Source organism: Primulina huaijiensis, chromosome 11 (assembly GCF_012295235.1).
Source record: "Primulina huaijiensis isolate GDHJ02 chromosome 11, ASM1229523v2, whole genome shotgun sequence".
NCBI lineage: Eukaryota > Viridiplantae > Streptophyta > Magnoliopsida > Lamiales > Gesneriaceae > Primulina > Primulina huaijiensis.
The window spans coordinates 13,520,070-13,527,959 of NC_133316.1; positions in this window are offsets into that span (position 1 = coordinate 13,520,070).

The window sequence follows — 7,890 nt, forward strand, 5'->3', positions numbered from 1 at the left end:
AATTAATTAAATAAATCCTGAAACATTCTTTTACAATAAAATAAATTATTCTTTGACTTAAATTAAATTTAGGAATATTTTCTTATTATTAAATTTTATCTCAATCCTCCAACTCCAGTCCGGCCTCACGTATTAACTAAAAAGATGAAAACTAAACTTCTGCGTAAAATAAATAATCACGACTCAACAACTTTTAAAAATATGAATTTAAACCATCATGCATAAAAATCATTTTAATTTAAATAATAGTAATTATGCATTGCTTGTACGTAGTCTGATTTATCGGGTTCTACACACACAATCATCAAAAAAATTCATCACAAAACCAAACGAGATGATCGCTTGATGAAATTTGAAATACTATTTTCGAGATGCCCGTTTGAGCTCATAAATAGATTTATTTAATTTGAAAACTATATTATTTGTGTATTTGGACACAAAATTTTCTGGTTGCACCATATAAATCGTTTAATCAAGGTCACCATTTAGAAACGCAATCTTTACATCCATCTGATAAAGCTCAAGATCGAAATGCGCCACGAAAGACATTATAATCCTTAAAGAGTCTTTCGAAGAAATCATATTGAAAGTCTCATTATAATCAATGTCTTCTTTCTATGTAAAACCTTTAGCGACAAAACGAGTCTTATATCTTTCCACATTGCCTTTCAAATCCCTCTTAGTTTTAAATATCAATTCGCAACTAATGGGCTTCGTACTTTTAGGCAGTGGGACAACATCTCATATGTCATTGTCCTTCATAGAGTTTATCTCTTCACTCATGGCACCATTCTCTTTTTGAGAGTTAGAACTTTCCATGGCTTGACGGAAGTTGATAGGATCATCCTCCATCAGCCCAATATCTGTCATTTGTTCTTGAAGAATTACAATGTAATCATCTAGAATTGCATTTCTCCGCTCTCTAAATGGCATAGGTTATGGAGGTGTTTAAGTTTGTTAATATGGAATGAGAGGATCTCTAATATTGTCTTCTTGTATTGTGACTTGGTCAAAGTGAGGAATGTGATCCTGATCAATCTCCAAGACACCCGTCGGTATATTTACATATTCCTCTTCAAAGACAATATCTCTTACTTTATTTACCCCAACAAACTCTACGTCCTCAAAGAACCAGGGATTTCCTGACTCAGAAATAGATTTACTTGTGGGATCATAAAACTTGTACCCCTATATCTTTCAAAGTATCCAATAAAATAACAGCTAATCGTCCTTGAGTCCAATTTATTTTCCATAGGACTATAAGTCCTTGCCTCAGCTAGACATCCCCAAATGTGTAGATACTTGAGACTAGGCTTTTTACCCATCCATATTTCATAAAGGGCTTTTTTCGCCTTAGTCTGAACCATGTTAACGATATATGCTATGGTTTTTAGTGTTTCTCACCAGAGTGATTCTGGTAAGGTGAAATGACCAATCATACTCCTCACCATGTCCTTAAGTGTTCTTTCTTGTCTTTCAGCAACATCATTCATTGTGGATGAACCTGGCATAGTGTACTATGAGACGATACCACATTTCTCTAAAAATCTAGCAAAAGATCATGGACGTTGTTCACCTGAACCATCATACCTACTATAGTATTAAGCACTATGATCAGATCTAACGTTTTAAATCTTTAAGCCAAGTTGATTTTCAATTTCAGCTTTATAATGTTTGAACACATCCAATAACTATGTCTTTTTATGAAAGAGATAAATTAAGCCATATCTTGAAAAATCGTCTATAAACGTTATAAAATATTGTTGACCATTTCAAGAAGCGAAGGGAATGGTCCAAAAAAATCAGTATGTATAGGTTCTAAGACGACTGAACACCTGTTCGCTTCAAATATACTTTTGTTGTTTTGTTTTTCCTTTGTACAATTAACACAATTATTAAAATTTGTGTAATCTCGAGAGATATATATATGATCCAACCTCTTGCGCCATAACGCAACTAAATTTTCATTGGATAATTTTCTTTTAGTGTCTACTTGTTTGTAAGAATTCATTATGAAGCAATAACATCCAAATAATAAATATTATTATATCCTAATAAAGAACCAGAACCAACCAATTTTGAATCATGAAACAAACTGAATATTCCATTTCCAAATGAACAAGAATAACTGAATTTGTCCAATGCAGAAATAGAAATCAAATTTCGTCTAAAAGAAGGTACGAAAAATGTTTCATAAAGACCAAAATATACTACAGTATTTAACAATAATAAAAAAATTTCTATTGCTTCAACTTCAACTTTGTTGTTGTCACCAACGTCAATGAATCTTTAAGCATCACTTTTGAAACGATCTCGATTTTTTTTTAAACAAATAAACTCGAAAATTAACAAATAAAACTACTTAACATTTTCATAAATCATAATAATTTAACATTTAAATATCAAGTGTATAAAATATCCCTAAATCTTCAACTAGAGTAAAATTAAAGTATAAAAATATCTCTAATAAAATCATTAACAATAAATCCTTAATTATTTTATCTAACAAGCTAGTGCAGAAATATAAAGGTCCCTCGAGAGTGTACTGATGCACTCGATCCACTTAATCGTCAGCGCCTCCCATATATCATAAAATCCTGCATCATAAAAACCTAGTGAGTCTAATGACTCAGCACGTTCTAAACAAGAGTAGGAAATAATATATATACACTCACATGCATTTAAAAATCATGCTTTTATTTAAAATAGCTTTTAAACATAAATAAACTATTTAAAATCATTTAAGCATAAATAAATCATTTAAAAACTTTTGAGCATAAATCATATACCATAATTAATTTTAATCGTAAAGCTTTCAATCCTTTATCATTTTGGGTAAAGTTTGATCCTTGAAAGTGGCTTGCATTTATCCTTTGGTCGACTGATCAGTCTTCAGCTCCACATGGTCCATGGGGGTGAGAACTCGGCTCCACCGTGGAAATACGATCGTCGGGGTCCCTCGCGGGCCTTCTCCTATAGACGGAGTCCCTCTGGGACCTTGTCCGGTAAACGAGGTCCCTTTGAGTTCTTGTCCCGTAAATGGGCTCCAACTGGGGCTTTGTCCCTCACGACATCCCCACAAAATTATTTATCATTTGTCACAGTCAATTCACATCCCTCAAAATATTTTTCTTTTTCCTTTAAAATCATACCATATCATAGCTTTCCAAAAATAACATTTTAAACAATATAAATTACACACCTTTACCATAAATCATAAAATATCATAATTTCATTAAATCATCATTTTAAATCATAAAATATCATTTTACATGCATTATGATCCTTCGGGACGCTGCCAAGATTTTTCGTATTTTCCAAGTGTAAAATTACCGTCTTGTCCCTAGACGTAAAAATTCTCGATTTTATCTTTTTCTTACTTTTAATGACATGGGTTTATTCCAAATAATTAATTATGCTTAAATATAATTTTTCCATAATTTTATTCGGCTTAATTCGAGGCTTTTTAATTAATTCTTTAATTAATTATTCGTGAGTTGATTAAATCCAGAATAAATTCAAAACTCATTATTTTGATACCAATTTTATTACCCAATCTACCCTTGTGAGCCATGAACCACACCCGTGGAACCACGGTTCAATTTTTCTTATTAAATTCGAAATAATGATCCTTATAGGAACACACCGCACCATCTCCTTATTTACTCGAGCCATGGTCGAGCCACCTCAAGCCAAACTCGAGCCAACCCACCTAGGCACCCTACTGACCAACCCTGACCCATAGAACCTAACCCTAACCCACGCACAAGCCTCCTGGAACAAGACCCAAAATTGCACTCTTCTACACTCACGCTAGTAGACTCCTAGTCAACCTAGGACACTTCCAGCCGAGCCACCACCGAGCCCACCTGACCCTAACCGACCCTAGACCACGCCCAGACCCAACCAAGCCCAGTCCAGACCCTTGAACCCAAGTAGTGAGCCACCTGCAACAACCAGCAGCCTGCGCGCCCCCTTGCGTGTGTGGGTCTCCTTCTCGTGGAATCTTGCTCGAGCCACCACGAGCCCTGCACCACCCAGCCCAGCCCCATACTGAGCCGCCTTCTGAAAACTCTCGGCCAACAAGAAACTCCCACAGGAAGAGTCCTATCAAGCGAGCACTCATCTCCAGCCCTGCTGCGCGAGTTCTAGCCCTGCTAGAACCCTTCCTAGGACCTAACCACATCCCGCACGAGCCCTCCTCAAGACCTGGACAAGCCCAAAGTGACCATGCATAGTAACCGCCCCTAGAACCAAGTGCAAACCCCTTCCAAACTCACGGCCCCTCTCCTGGTTTTTCCCCTTCGGTTCCAGCTTTAATTTCCCTTTATTTTGATCATATTTCATTCATATATTATCTTATATTGACATCTTAACCCTTGGATTCATAACGTTTTATCAACGAGTGTAAAATTATAAAAACGTTGAAAATATGTATCATACCGTAAAATAATCGAACACCTATATTTTTTTTCATGCATAATCAATTAAACACACATATTATGATTTGTATGATGTTTTAAAAAGTTTAGAGAACGTGCTTTTGCGTTTATAACGCTCCAATAGACGATCTTTGGCGAGGGTGTGACGTTGGATGGTCGAACGACGAAGACTCATATTCTTTTCTTCCTTCCATATTTTCAAAAATTCTATGTGTGTGTAGTGTGTGTTTCGGCTGGTTGAAAGTGATTTGTGGGGTTTTGAAAGTCCAGGAGTCCTATTTATAATTTTAATCAACATGCTAATGGGCTTGAGTTTTGGGCTTGCAAGCTTAAGGGTAATTGGGCCTACTTTAAATAATTAAATTGGGTCCAATAACTCTTATTTAATTAAAACATAAAAGTTTATAAAATTAGTTTCCCAAAAATAATATTTTTGATCTTTTAAAACTTTTTGTTTGTCCAAAACCGGCTTCCTTGGAAAAATCGAGCTCGACTCGTAAAATAATTCGAACTCCAACATTTTTAGAAAAATTAAATAATTTTTAATCATATTAGGAAGCCTTGCAATTATTTAAAGAAAAATAATTATTCTTGTCTTGGTCGTCCTCGGTCTCCTTTCCCCTACCTATTATCGAATATTCGGGTAAAATCTTTTAATTTCATGAAATCATGTCATATAATCATTTAATCATGTAATCATACTTTTAATCAATTAATAAATATCATGCAAGCATTTAAAAGCAATTAAATAAAACAATTAAGCAATTAAAATAATTTTGCATGCAAGTGGTTTACGTAGGTTTGTTTATTTTTTTTCGGACGTTACAACTTTGTTTTCGGCAATCCAGGGAACCCTGCATAGACAAACTGATGTGNAAATAAATTTTGATTGAAAATTTTAATTATTTTTTATAACATGTTGAAAAATATTTATATTGAAGTTCTAATTGACATATATAATAATAAAAACAATATACAAACTATTTGTATATCAAAATTCACGATGATACTCTTTTTAAAGTTGGAAAATGAAGAATCGAGTGTGCTACTGCCTTCGAAGGCATTTCGAACACTATATTCTCCAATGAGCTGCAATAGCTCGTGTTCTAAGAATGTTAACACCAATTAATTAAATCGAAGTAATCCTTCGTGAAGAAGACTGTTAATAGAAAACATTTTAACTTATGTAAACTGAATAACTGAAAAAGGGTAGATTAGTTTTTGCATTTATCAGTTCAGTTATGGTGACAACTGAACTGAAGGATAATCTAATTGATCAAAACAATTTGAAAACATCAGTTAATCAGTTAAATGCACAAGATATGTTTATGGATGTTCGGAGACTTCAACTGCTCTTACGTCACCCCTTCTACCTCCACGGGTAGGATCCACTAGAAGACTTTGATTTATACAATACTTTGTACAAACTTACTCAGCTAGGACTTACACCACTGCCTAAACTGAACTCCTAGCTACGACTGAAGGCAGCACCTTCCAGCCAACACTTCTTTAACGTCTATGTGTCAAAGACTACATACACAAGTTTAACGTCTTTGTGCAAGACGGTGTTTGAGTGGTTGAGAGTGTTTGTGTGTGAGAACTGAACAAGGATGTTCTCACACACTGAGGGATAAAAGCTTCTATACTAAGCTGAAAACACGTTGAAGAGTCCCTCTGGGCTGATTGCTTCTGAAAGCTGATTTTCAATGTGCGTGCCCTTTCTTTTCTCTCTTATTTATGTTGTTGTTGATTATTGTTCTTTTGAGTCCTCATTGATCTTCTCTTTATATAGGCGGAAAAGACAGATCGTACAGTGAGACTCATTTATTGTATCTGTTGCATCTTGAATTCGTTTCTTGGACTTTGTGTCTCGACTTTTCGACTGCCCTTCTGAAACATTTTGTCTTTAATGCTGTGATGCAATGTCCATTATTTGTCCTTTGACTGGACAAAGGCTTTGTACCTTCAGGCACAGCTGGAATCCACTGAAAGAATTTGTCTTCATCTACAACTGAAAGATTCTGACTGATTCTTTGGACTGGTCTGCTGACCTGATATTCAGTTGGGCTAGTGAAATCAGTTGACTCGTCAGTTGAACTGATTTCACTCTCGTTCAGTTGAATTGATCAACTGGGTTCTTCATCAGTTGAACACTACTTCGGCTGGACAGGCTTCTGAGGTTCTCCTGCTGAGCCACCATCAACTGGACAATCAGCTGGACTGCTCAATTGACGTAACAGTTAGACTGATTCAGTCTGTGCGATCAGTTAGGTCTTCAGTTTGCGATGTAAATAGCTCATGACTGATCATAGATTCTGCACACTAAGGTAGATTATTAGTAACACTAATTAACAAGTTTTGTTAACATAAAAATCAAGATTGCGAACTTGAAAAGTTCCAACAATCTCTCTTTTTTTTATGATCACAAAACTTGAGTAGTTAAGCACAATATATTCAGTTCAAGGGTTAGTACATTCAAACATCGTTAAAAGCTCCACCTCAAGAACTGAATTAAAGAAATTTTGAAAACCATTTAGAGATAAAGGATAAGAAAAACTCCCCCTCCAAAACTGAATTGAAAAACTTTTAAATGTATTAAGAAAACACTTTTCAATTGACGAAAAAGAAAGAATTTTTCTTGACAACTGAATTTTTAAAAATGATTAAAATGATTTTTTAGTTTGAGGGTAAAAGAAAAAATCCCCCTCAGAAACTGGATGAAAACCCATATTTGTAAGATATTTATCTAGTCATTCATTCAAAGGTTATAATCATTCAAGCAATGTAGACAAGAAATCTGGAAATATCCATTCAGTCACAGCGAAACACAGCTGAACAAACATGATGTTTATTAAATAAACTTCCTTGTATTTACATCTGAGTACATACATCAGTTGAAAAGAAAAAATTGCTACAACAATAGCATAATTTAAACAACATCAGATATCAGTTGGTTTATGTGACAGAACTGGATATACATCAACTTGTTGCTTGACTGCTTGAAGTGCTGCATCGGTTGTGAATACAATTTGCTAGATAAACAAGTTAAACTTCTTTGAACTTGACCTCTATGCTTACTCAACTGGTCGAGCAGACTCTGACTAGGCTCACTTGGAATTCAGCTGGTGATTAAATCGACCAACATCCCAACATGGATGAGTTTCGTCTGAAGAACAGCTGACCTGGTAGGCTTGCAACTGAAATCTTGTTCAGCGAGCAGTTTAGCTGTGCATCTTTGCAGATGATTCTCAGTCCGCTACAGGCTAATTAAAACCCCAAATCTAAGAGTCTAGTGAAGTGGCTACAACATTAGTTGCCGAACCAATCCACTCAACTCTTTGCTAAAGAGCGACATATAAATATTTTCAAATAGTTTTAAAAATAGTATGAAATGCTTTTAAATAGCTTTTAACACTATTTTAAAGTAACAAATTTTAAAACATAATTT